The sequence below is a fragment of the Nannobrachium achirus genome (assembly GCF_963921795.1).
Source record: "Nannobrachium achirus genome assembly, chromosome: 14".
Taxonomy (NCBI): Eukaryota; Metazoa; Chordata; class Actinopteri; order Myctophiformes; family Myctophidae; genus Nannobrachium; species Nannobrachium achirus.
The window spans coordinates 41,366,236-41,379,890 of NC_137821.1; positions in this window are offsets into that span (position 1 = coordinate 41,366,236).

The window sequence follows — 13,655 nt, forward strand, 5'->3', positions numbered from 1 at the left end:
CTATCAGTCTGCTGTCCTATCAATAAAGGCATAAAAGCCCAAAAACAATTCTTTAAAAGAAAAAGATCATGATTTTTCATTTTACAACAAACGCTTTTCAAAAGAAAAGCGGAAGTAGCAGATCTGCAAGCTTGTAGATCGGCTATTTATTTACATCCCAGGAAGACGTGATAAAATATGTTTTTAGGGTCTCAAGCTAAAAACGAATTGGGAATAGAGGCTCTGACAGCAGACGTAACCCCACCCTTCTCCTCCTCCTCCTCCTCCTGCCTGACCTCACCCAACACAGGGTTACATTGCACGATTCAGACGGTTGCAGCAAAACCACCATCTCCCTCTATTGTTGTTTTACATGTAACCCACTCCCCTTTAGCGCCCTTCCTTCATTAGCAGCACTAGGAGAGCTGCAAGAGACGCTACGCAGAAGACACTAACAGGATTCAGTGCAAGACTAACAGGGAATATGTGTCTCAATAACCATTTAGGCCTAACATTATTTAATGCTTGAAAAATAGCAGATATACAAGCTCACAGAGTGGCACCTTGTGCCACGCTGCGAGCTTGTAGATCTGCTATTTTTGAAAAATCTAGATTTTGTTTTTGCAAGTCTTTGAATACCGGTATATCTTTTTAAAAGCGAACATTTGTAACTCAAATATTTGCTTCTGGGGGGAACCTGATACAACATATTTTGAGATCGGGGGTCCGCAGGCAAATGCATGTGATTTTGGGGGTCTTTGACATGAAAAAGTTTGAGAACCACTGATTTAGAAGACATTTATAGAATCAGGTCAAAAATATTCAAAGACTTGCACAAAGATTTTTCAATAATAGCAGATCTACAAGCTTGCAGCGCGGCACCGAATGCTACGCTGTGAGCTTGTATATCTGCAACCGGTATTTTATAATAGACGAAGAATAAAATAATGGTTAAAGTGGTTCAAATCTAAAGCGACACAGATTTGCATTCAGGCCTAAATGGCGCTTAACCATTATATGAACTCTAATAGCCTCCCTATATCTGGTGAACATTTGGCTATTCTCAGAAAATAGATTTTGGTGTAGAGGGGGAAAAAAAGAAGGGGTCTTAGTAACAATACCGTTGCCTGGCACCTGTTTTCTTTAAATAAATTCAATAGGATATAGTCTACACATATCTTCTCCATCTGTTGGAAACCTCATATGTCCAAAACGGTTACTTTTCAGAATTCAAATGAAAAAATAGCCAAAACTTGTCGCTTGCAGGCTTTTGATACTTACGTGTGACACTGTAGTATGTATCAAGGAGGGTGTTGTTCATTTAGGGGAAAACACAAAAATTCTGCCAGACAGCAATGATATATAATTGAGCCCCCTTATGCCCCGGTATGCTGCTCAGCACCAGTTACTATAATATACTATAGTACTGAGCACTGCCCTGGACCATATTATGGTCCAGTGCAGTCTGGGGCCAGGGTTGCTTTAGCATTTGGAGAATAATGTAGCTCTATTACAACTCCACTGTTTGACAGTTTTATTTGGCTGCAGCGGTGCGTGTGCACGGCACACTGATGCTCAGTGCTTTTCTTTTCCTTTTTTCTTTTTTCTCCAACCACACACACACACACACACACACACACACACACACACACACACACACACACACACACACACACACAGGAAAAAGATAAAAGAGGGAAAAAAGGCTCCCGCTTGCAGTGACAGCCGTGACAAATGAGCAAAACGTATAAATCTAAACACAGCCTCCGCCTCGGAGCTACTGTATCATATCTTTCAGCATTATTCTTCTCCCCTTCACGCCTGTGGCAAACCGTTATATGACCCCCACCACCCCCACCACACCCTCCTCCACCCCAACAACAACAGCACCACGGTCTGGAGTTAAACGGAGCACGGCTGCAACAAGGACCTTTTGGAAGTCAAAAAGGGTCGGACCGGCATGCAGTATAGCGTGACATTCAGACGGAGCTTCTGTCTCGTACTAGTAGACCTGCACCTGTTGATAACCTATATCGTTGTTGTCCGATGAAAACCTTGTATGTCCGTTTTGCATTTATCATTTTAAAAATGATTTAAACTAGTGAAAACAGCCAATCTACAAGCACACAACGCCTCGCAACGCGAGGCGTTGTGCGCTTGTAGATCTGCCGTTTCCACTACTTTTGTGCAACGGCCTTGTCTGATGAAGCAGGGCTTTACTTTGCGAAAGAATGTACAAATTTGAAACTTGGAGATACGAGGTTTCCACCCGAAAACGACGATATGGTAATTGGTACAACAACAAAACTCTAAAAAGTCATGTAGCCTGTAAGATAACTAACAGCTACTTCTGGGCCTGGAGAAACGAATATGTTTGTGGCAGTGTGGTGAACTATCCAGCAGCGTTCAAAAATGTAATTAAAAGATTTTTAAAAAATGCAAGAAAGATATGAAGAAGAAAGAAGAAGAAACAGATATTTGATACCGATATGCAGAATTACAAAACTGTCCCAACTTGGCTAGGAATAATTTTCTCCATGTTGGCCACAGGATCGACAGATGAGCAGATTTACAGATAATTGCAGCTCCGCAGACGACGTGCACAGACTCCGTGTTGAAAGCTGCTCTAATGACTCATTTGAACGTGATTGCCTTGTGGAGCCACTGATGCTGATCAGCCGGAGAGGCGTGAATGAAAGGCTGTTAGCTTATCAGCTTAGTACCCTCTTCAGCAACCATTTGTTTCAGGTACTTGTTGGAGCAGCGTTTTTGGCGCGTCTGTCTGCCTTGCGGCTTCTGTTCTGAACAAGCCAAATGTATCACGCTTGGGCCCAGTGTATGCTGCTCACTACATTTGAAAGACGGTAGAACATTGAGTTGAATTGTGTTGCTTGCAGCCCAAAGGTTTCTATTAACAGAGGAGTATGGAGTAACGTTAGGCCGAAATAGGTACCGCGGCTGCTGGTCGTATCTGCTATCATCGTGGTCGGGGCAGAGACAACTTATATTCTAACGCCCTAATTGATCACACTACAGCGTTACACAAAAGCATCAAACAAGCTGTTTGTAGATCTGCTTCTTGAAGTCCTGACATGTGCGGATTTCTACCCGACAGCGACGGTATGCTGTGTGGTGCCTTGGAGACTTTTCGTTGTTTTCATCCGCGTTCGACATGATGAATGAAGACATGGAAAAGTGTCCATCGTGTTTGGATCACTGAGTGACTTTCATGACTAACAAACAGTCAATGGTGGACGATTCTCCCACCTCACCACATCTCTCAGACACTCCCCACTTTGATTAGATGAAGCACAGCATGCCTCCTCCAACTCAAGGGCCTTCCACTTCGGAGAGCTATCAACTGGTTTTTAGTTCATACAAATCGAAATATCTGTCTTGAGATTAGGTTCGTGCAGAATTTCAATGCAGTTAGTTTACATGCATTTTAAACACGTATTTAAAACGACCAAAATCACCATGATTTAATACATATTGCCACATATAGAGGCGTTTTCATTTTGTAAAAAAAAGCCTTCCACTGTGCCCCGGGTTGTTTTAGAAGAAGACTTTTCGTTTTATATTTGAAACTATATTCCAACCCTGAAATGAGCAAAAAAAAAAAAAAAAAGAATCATTGAATACATATTGCCATGTAAAATAGAGACGTTTTCATTTTTGAATAAACTCTCCACTCTGTGCCTGGGATTGTTATGAAGGAGACTTTTTTGTTTTAATCAGAAACCATATTCCACCCGTTGTAATGAGCTCCTCTTCATTGGATGGAAATGGAATGAGGAAAGAAGTTGACGATCAAGGAGACTACATTAATAAACTGTGAGCTGGAACAGAAAGAATCACAGCGGGCGGTGAGTGCTGGGCCAGCACATTAAAATTGACTTTTTATGGTCCTGCATAGCTCGGTGGGTAGTGCATAGACAGTCTCTGGCAGCACCCACTGCTACCCAGATGATTAGATAGATGTCTCACTTCTGGGGCGCGCAACTATTGAAAAGAATAGACAATAAACTGACTAACACCAGACCTCCTTAGACCAGGGGTCTGCAATATTTTTCAGGCCAATAAGGACTCTTAAGTACTACATTTTGTATAAAACTTGACCGTTGGCTCTGTAAATGGTCTGTTCTTTTCCCCCCAACTCTTCGAAAATAGCCGATCTACAAGCTCACAACGCCTCTAGCTCGCAGATCTGCTACTTTTTGACACTTGCGCGTGGCGCTGATAAGAGGTTTCTGCCCGACAGCAACGATGTTGTATGTGTATGCTTGGAAGTCAATGGAATGGAATGAAACCCAATCGGATCTCGCAAACAAAACAAAAAGAAAATCATTAACATTGACGCTTCCCTCTCTGGCCTAGTCAGCATAACACACACAAACACACACACACACGCGCACACACACACACACACACACACACACACACACACACACACACACACACACACACACACACACACACACACACTGTACAGTACTTACACAACATACACGTTAACGGAAGCGCAAACAGTGCAAAAGCCCTGTAATAATAAGTGAGATCAATACATGGCCAGATCAATGGGAACCCGGGCTATACGGTATGGCAGAGGAAAATCCCTACGTCCAATTATGTGCCACTCAAAAACGCATTGTCGCCCCCCTATTCACACTCAATCATGACGGGGTAGAAACCACTGGACGGCCTCGTTTGTTGATTATCTGCGAAATTCACAATGAGAGAGAGAGAGAGAGAGAGAGAGAGAGAGAGAGAGAGAGAGAGAGAGAGAGAGAGAGATGATCCCCCTCATTAATATTATTCGTATCAAGGCAGCCATATCCTCATGGAAATTATACCCCATGAAATCAGGGTTAATTTTGACAACATTTTGGTTGGGTTTTAATCATAGTCTTTTGAATAGAATTTAATTTAGTCATATATTGTAGTCATCTGAAAGGTTTAAGTTTTAGTCTAGTTTTAGTCAACATATAACAATTTACAATTTTTCTTAATCCAGAGCGATTTACAATAAGCAAGGTAATACATCAGTACATCGACACAACAAATGCAAAGAAATAGAAGGCCTAATCTAAGAGAAACATAGGTAGACCAAGCACCTATTCAGTAAAAACTTCATAAAAAAACACATAATGGTACAAATGCTATCTAAATTAAGCAAGGTTTTAACCGCACAGATTCGGCCACGAATCTGCGGCAGAAGGCAGCGGAAAGCGTCTGCTGCCGACCGGGAGCCATCGGCAACTTGTCGGCAAGAAGCGCTTGCCGTCGATAGGGCTGTCGGAACCCGTCGATCGGAAACCGAACCTGCTCAGTCTTTTGCAATCGGTCGGTAGGATTGAGGCGACTTGATACTCCTGTATAGTGGACATTAGTTTGCTGCAGCTGCAGAAACAAAGCCTAAATAAGCCAGAGACATTTTCTCATGGCACATCTATACTATAATTTTGCGAATGTCTGTCTGAGTGAGTGAGTGTCTGTCTGTCTGTCTGTCTGAAACAGCGTTTCTCCTCAGTGGGGGGGAACAGTATCTCTGTAGCCATTAAACGAAACGGGTTTCTTACATTGATGCTCCTACATCATGCAAGCACCAGTTAAAGTTACTTTCCATCCCTCATATACTGTGTGCACAGTGCACATCCCATAACCCACACACTGCACATCATTTTGGAGCTCATATCTTTGAACGGGTAAGGGCTAGTTTTAACTAAATACCATTTTCTCAATCTCAAATCTCAATTCCTATTCCAATCTGATCCAGAAGAAGTAGGCTAGTAATAGTGCTGCAGCTGCCCGTGTTGTTGTTTTTTTTCCTCTGCGCAGAGGACACAGAGTGCCTCCGGTTGCCAAATTCTGTGAGTGAAACAAGCGAGCAGGTAAACGCAGCGACCAGTTTCACCTATTGAGCACTATTTACATTAGTTATTTTCTAAAAGACTGTTGAAAGCAAGGTCAAATAAGCAACTACACTTAACACCTTCTAAGCCAAGGGGAGCCCCTTAATGTTAAAACCGTACTATATCGCACATCCCCCCAGGGACTCTCAGCCACGTCGTACATTCCCGGACTTTGTCTTTAAAACCGGAATAAAAGCTTTTGATCCGAAAATCGGCGATCGTCTAACCTTCCCTAGTCACCACTCGTGCACTGATAGCTCATGCAGACCGTGCATGAAGCAGAGGTGACGTCAGCGCCTCTCCTTCTCCAAGGCACCTTCCACCCATCCGTTTACTGTCTACACACTCGAGCTCCTCCTGCAGCCATGCTTGGGGCTATGCTAGCGAAACTTTTCAGTTCTGTTCTTCAGTCACACATGGACTATTTGCGGGGACATTTACGTGAAAGGATCGCACGGGGACATCGACGATCGGCCAAAACCCCCATTCTATCCCAACGGAAATCGAGAAAATCATGGTGAGTTACTGGCCTGGGGGGAAAAAAAAAAGAAAAAACAGCGGCGCTGTTCAAGATGGAGGGGCTGCGGGGTCATGTTTATAAACATAATATTATGTCTCAGATCACAATACAATAATAGAAATGTCACGGCTAATCTACCAACCACCATTCTATTTCGGACGTCAAGGTGTTAAGAAACAAGCCCAAACAAAAGCAACCCACAACTAGCAAAATTATAGGAAAACAGGATCATAGTCGCTTATAACGAGCAGTGCTGGCAACACTGCCATACAGTAACTACAGTCTGCGTCGGCAAAAAAAAAAGAAAGTGCTTCGTTTTTTGCAGTTCTTTGCAGTTCTTTGCAGTCTGACTCTGTGTACAGTCAGAAGGAGTCTCCTGTAGGCTGTTTGGTGTGGAGACACCTTTACATGGTATAACAAGGATAACAAGGATAGTAATAATTAGCATGAGGTCTATGGCTACTAAAGGATGTCTTCTTCTGACTGTGTATCTAGTAAACAACAGGAAGGGAGTGGCTGTGGACTATAGTGGAGAATATCCCAAAAATACTCTCGAGATACTCAAAGGGAATATTAGACGCCTCGACAGTTTTGGGAGTCAAAACTGTGTGCAACAAGTGGACATGTTTTATGCACAGATTCTCCTTGTTTGTAACTCCCAACAGCCGCTTCGGAATTTTCTATTATAAGTGCCAAAACAAAAAAAAAGTGCGGGAGATTAATATGGTACCAGTCACAGTGTGTGCCACATGTACCCACGGATGGGAAAGAGCAGATAAGTCTATGTGGCATTTTGCTTAATTGGTTTTACACCAGCGAGCAGCTGTGGCTGCTGTCTCTAATTAACATATCCAGCCTAGTATACGCAGGGAGCCGTGTGTGTGTGTGCGCGTAACGTTTGTGTGTTTGTGTGTGTGTGTATTTGCCTATTGTTTTAGAGTGGATTGGACAGACAACTTCCCTACGTATTATTCTAGGAAAGCTGAGAGGCAGAGACACTGTGCGGGGGAGACACTAGAGAGAGGATTCAGAGGGGATTTGAGCACAACAATAGAGCTATAAGTGTATTAGTGTAAACACTTAAACCCCATATACTTGATCGGAGTCCCCCAGGGCTCTATACTAGATCCTCGGTCTAGAGTTTCCCCTCTAATCTCCAGGCCGAAGAAACGGAAGATCTGCTGTGACGTGTTCGTGAGCTTTGTAGACCCGGGCATTTTTTCCGCCTAACATTTGCCCCAGAAACACATTTCTGCTTAAGCGGTTGCCTAAAACTATAATACAATTGATGAGAAGAAAGTTGGATGATATAAAGCGGTTGGCACAAACAAGTTATTTATAATTTATATATGATTAATTAGAGACAGACAGAGAGAGGAGGGAGGGAGGGAGAGAATCTGTTTATGCATGCACTGGTCAGCCTGTGCTAGATTTAAGATCTCTATGACAAGATGAAATGCGTCTACATAGCTGCTGGTGATCAAACCCCCCCTTCATGCCATAAGACACAAGAGGGTCTTTGAGCATTAGCAGTGTGTCCGTCATTGAGGGAATGAGCAGTGCAATGGAATAAATAGATGTTTCAAAGACTCTGACCTCTAATGACATTCCTATGGTGGGGTTCTTGTGCCGTCCTTTCGCTCCGAGCACATTCACTTCTCACGCTTTTGCACGGTTGATTGGCATTGATTGCACTGATAATGATTCTTTCATTCGTTGACAATAATGTTCCACATTCTGTATCACAAAGAATCTCACAATTGTTGCTGCACGACACGTTGTGAGCTTGGAGGTCGGCTATTTTCGGTGCTTGATACCACAATGAACTGAGCATAAGCAAGTCAATAATGGAGATGTGACGTATGGCATGAACACAGAGAGGGCAATTCTTTCAACATAAGATGCTGCATTCAAGTTCAGGAGAGTTTGGACATGGCAATTCTCTTGAATGCTGCCTTCAGGTATGGCATGGAAAGAGGGCATTTGACCTCTTTCACCACAAGTAAAAACTGCATTCATGGTTCTGGAAAGGGCACTTTTTACAGACGGATAAAAGGGCAGAGGCTCAAGCCCCCTTTGATGTCTATGTGTGCACGTGCTTGATTACTTGCATCGGTCAGATCGCAGCGGAATCAGAATTGGAATTGTGAACTTGGAACATTGGGGAAACGTTCCTAAACAATAAACTCCTTCCCCTTGTCAACTGCGCTTTGTTACAGACGGAGCCTGCAGATAAACGGCCAAGCCGACTGCACTGGGAAGGAATTAGCGCTCGAGTCAGCCTGAATAATTAACGACAATGGAACAATAAATGCGCTTGTTCTTCTCACAAGTTCCTCCTTATTCTAAAAATGTCAAAAAGCAGATGGCACTTTGCCTCGGGGTGAAGCTTTGGCAGAGGGGGAATAGAGGGGAACGGAAAGAAACAGCAAGGGAGAGAGAGAGATATTGTGTGTGCGAGCATGAAAGCAGCGGGAGAGGTTCAAGGAGCAAAGACCCTATCTATATAACAAGAACGTACCCCCCACTTCATATTACATTTGATTATAGAATGTTTCATGTTATATAAATGGATAGAGGCCATCATGGACAGTAGCCTCAGAATCAATTCACATGCTTTTAACCCATAACCCAAGACCTGAGGTCGATTCGACAAACGTCTTCTAAAACAGTTTTCTGAGAAAGAATATCGTCATTGTCGGGTGGAAACCTTGTATGTCCAAAACCGTTTGTTTTGTATTTATCATTGTAAAAACGATTTAAACTAGTGAAAACAGCCGATCTACAAGCACACAACGCCTCGCACCGCGAGGCGTTGTGTGCTTGTAGATCTGCTGTTTTCACTACTTTTCTGCGACTGCCTTATATGATGAAGCAGGGCTTTACTTTGCGAAAAACTTACACATTTGAAACTTGGAGATACGAGGTTTCCGCTCGACAACGACGATATGTTGCTATATCAGTGGTGCTCAGAACCTTTTCATATCAAGGACGGGCGGCTGACCCCCCATCTCAAAAGATTTTGTTCCAGGGACTCCCCAGAAGCAAAGATTTGAGTTAGAAATGTTCGCTTTAAAAATATTGTGTGTGTGTGTGTGTGTGTGTGTGTGTGTGTGTGTGTGTGTGTGTGTGTGTGTGTGCACGTGTGCGTGTGCGTGTGTGTGCGTGTGTGTGTGTGTGTGTGTGTGCAGTGTGCACACAAAATGTGGTAGAAACAGAGCTGCACTTTCTAACCACCTGCCCCACTATACCAAGACATCAGAGACGCATACTTCCCACAGATTACACACACCCAAAGTGAATTTGAAAACTCGACCAATGATGAAAAACTCCCATACCTACTGGGAGAAATACAACAATGCGCGAACACAGCAGCAAGATTTGTGAACTGTTGCGACAAAAGAAGGCTAGAAACACAACCACCCTAAGGACTACAAACCATGGATTGACATCTAGACCTACTGCACATACAGTATGAAACAGAGCTGATACCTTTAAATGCATTTTGAGGAAAATAATGCTGCTATTTGAACCCTGTATATATATAAAATGTCACAATGCGACATAGCTCTGTTTACACAATGCTGTACCCCCTCCAACTGTGTATATATGTTCCCCATTTTCAACTGTTTTTATTGTATTTGTGATACTTGCTTTGGCAATGTAAATGTATGTTTTCTCATGCCAATAAAGCTCCTTTGAATTGAAAATTGAATTGTGTGTGTGTGTGTGTGTGTGTGTGTGTGTGTGTGTGTGTGTGTGTGTGTGTGTGTGTGTGTGTGTGTGTGTGTGTGTGTGTGTGTGTGTGTGGGGTCACACTGTCCTTAGATTGCGTGTGTGTCAGCAGGTACACTGTGACGCAGCTCTGTGCTGCTGTCAATACATCTCTGCACCAATGTCACCGCATAGAGCCTACCATACCGTAGCCTGGGCATGATGATGATGCCAAATGTGTACATAAATAGATAGAGATACATAACATTCAGACATCCAACCAATAACAATCTGGATTCTTATCCTGGATTATCGTTTTCAAATAAAGGATTTAAAACCCATTCAGAACGGGTACACATTAGTGTGTATCATTATTTTATGCTTTAACTATTGAAAATAGCAGATATACAAGCTGGTGCCGCGCTGCGAGCTTGTAGATCTGCTATTTTTCAAAAATCGTGAAAATTAGAATTTTTATGCAAAAGCATCAAAAGTACCAGATCCGCAAGACCGAAAATCAGCACGAAGGAAGACGTTTTAAGCTTGTCAACACAGGCTCCAGTGGCGCAATCGGTTAGCGCGCGGTACTTATAAGACAGTAACCAGCAGAGTGATGCCGAGGTTGTGAGTTCGAGCCTCACCTGGAGCAAGAAAGTTTTAAAAAACGGGTACACATTATTATAGTCAAGTGTATTATTATTTTATGCTTTGACTACTGAAAAATCGAACCTCTGTTCGAAGTGGAGCTGTGTGTGTGTGTGTGTGTGTGTGTGTGTGTGTGTGTGTGTGTGTGTGTGTGTGTGTGTGTGTGTGTGTGTGTGTGTGTGTGTGCAACAGCGCCCCTCCCTTAACATGTGTGGTCAGAAAAGGTTACTGCAGGGCAGGCTACAGACAGACAGACACGGAGACACGGAGACACGGAGACAGACCCACACACACGGCCACGTATAGGGAGCTTGTGTTCCACACAGCTCCAAAAATAGCAGATCTACAGGATCTGCTATTTTTTGAAAAATCTTGAAAATTTAAATTTTTACCCGAAGTGTCTTTTGAATCCTCCTAAGGTTTTTTGAAAAACCTATGTTTCTATGTCAGCAATCTGGCTATAACCATCGTCAAAGAAAAGGTCCTTTTCACTTAAATGGAGCTCAGTTAGTCTGTTCTTGAGAGACTACTATGTCAGAGGTTCTCAAACTTTTTCATGTGAAGGACCCCCAAAATGATATGTATTTGGCCACGGACCTGCATCTCAAAATATTTAGTTCCAGGGACCACCCCCAGAAGCAAAATTTGAGTTACAAACGTTCGCTTTGAAAATACATATATTCAAAGATTTGCGCACATTTTCACGACTTTTTCAAAAAGTGCCGCGCTGTGAGCTTGTATATCTGCTATTTTTTACTAGTTAAAGCATTCAATAATTCTAGGCCTATGGACAGTGGACAGTGAAAAACAAAATGCAACTCATCCTCCACAACTACCAGGTCACAAAGAACAAACGATCGTTGCTCCTCAGGAATGCCAGTATATCTGGGGTTTTTGAAGAACGTGAGGCATAGATATCGGGCCAGGCCGATGTCCTGATTTGAACGTCTTTCAGGCTGCTCTCTGGGTTCTACAATGAACGAATGACATTCAAAACACGTACATTGTGCTTTGTTGTTTGTGTTCTTTGTGGTGATTTCCCTCAGGGTGGTCATTCACAGGTGTTCAGAATGCAATCCACTCCTCTGTCTATCTGTCGTCGAGGAATTCGGGATCAATCACGATATGGAGGCAAGTGGGGCTGCATGGAGACACTCTGTTTTTCATCACTTTCGGGACACAAACCACAAATCTCCATAGTTCACTAGGTTTCTTCATATCGTCATTCGTCACTGTCGGGCAGAAACCTTGTATGTCCAATTTTCAAATGTGTACTTTTTTTTGTTGTAAAGTAAAGCCCTGCTTCACCATGCAAAACTGTCGCACAAAACTAGTGAAAATAGACAATCTATTTTGTGATAGAGTAGGCTATGTCTGTGGGTTTTATAAATGAACCAATAAAATGCATTAAACGAGAGCCTGTGACTAATTCATAAATACATTGAATGTATTGGAATATGTTATACAAAGGTTTTCAAAATTTGACAGCGACGGTGTATGAGTTCCTCACGTGAGCTCATGGGAGAAGTGCACCAAAAGCCCAGGCTGGGGACGGTCAAGTAGTTCCAGAAAGATAAGAGGTCCATGCTGTGCTCAAAACAATGCATGCCTCTGTCTTGATGCTACATTCGTGATTGTCACACATCATGTGGCCAAGGATGAACTATATCATCAATCAGTGTTATTTTTGTTGACTAAAACTAAGACTAAAAGACTAATGACTAAATTAGGACTAAAACTAAATGGTGTTATTCAAAAGACTAAATCAGAATTTGCTGTCAAAATTAACACTGGTCCGGGGCGCCCGCTGGCCTGGTGTTCAAGGCGCGTACCATATACTAGGCTATGATGCCTGCTGGCGTCGCCGGTTCAATTCCCGATCCGGACGACCTTTGCCACATGTCATTCCCCATCTCTCTCCCCATTTCCTGTCAGTCTACTGTCCTATCGAATAAAGGCATAAAAAGCCCAAAAACAAATCTTAAAAAAAATAAAATAACACTGGTCCTCATGTCAACGTCACACGACATACAGATCATCGTGAGGAGACAGTTAAGACTATATAATGTTATCATGTGTTTGTACATCGATGTCGACAGACAAGAGTCCCTGAAGCCTGATTTATACTTGGTTGCATGCTGGCGTCGCATGCAGTAAATAGCAGATCTGCAAGCTCACAACACGTCACGCTTGTGACGCGTTGTGAGCTTTTAGATCTGCTATTTACTGAGGACAACGCCGGCAACGCAATCGAGTGTAACGGAGGCTTGAGGTGTATCAAAGCTCCGGGCTCAAGATTCAGCGAGAATGTTTTTTTCCCCTGAGGCTGCCAGAGCCCCGAAAAAGGACAGAAAATAGAAACAAATAAAGGAATACTTACTGCATTCAATCAGTAAGTATACCCACATACTGTACCACACTCACGTGTATTAGGTCGCCCTACCCTTTTTTGCACATTCTGTATATCCAGCTACTAAATTATTCACCCCCTGCCTCATATTCTGCAAACTTCCCATTGCTGCTTAAGAGGTTTTCTTTTTTACCCTGACCTTATTTGATCTTATATATATTACAGCATTATTATCTTTGTTATATTGTAAATGTTGTTGTTGGCACTGTCTGCAGAACGCTGCCTGTGCCTCTCTATCTGGCTATATGACAAATACAGGGGTGTCAATTGGGTATGGCAGGGGTATGCAGCTGCCATACCCTGGGTCCAAGGGGGGAAATAAAAGTTACTTTTAAATATAAATCCATGAATGTCTCTTTGTCTATCTGTTCTGGTTATTGTGTTGTTAAATTACAGTAAAATAACTACAAATGCAAAATGTAACAAAATGGTCACTTGACAAAATGGTATATATTCCCAGGTCAGCTGCACAGGT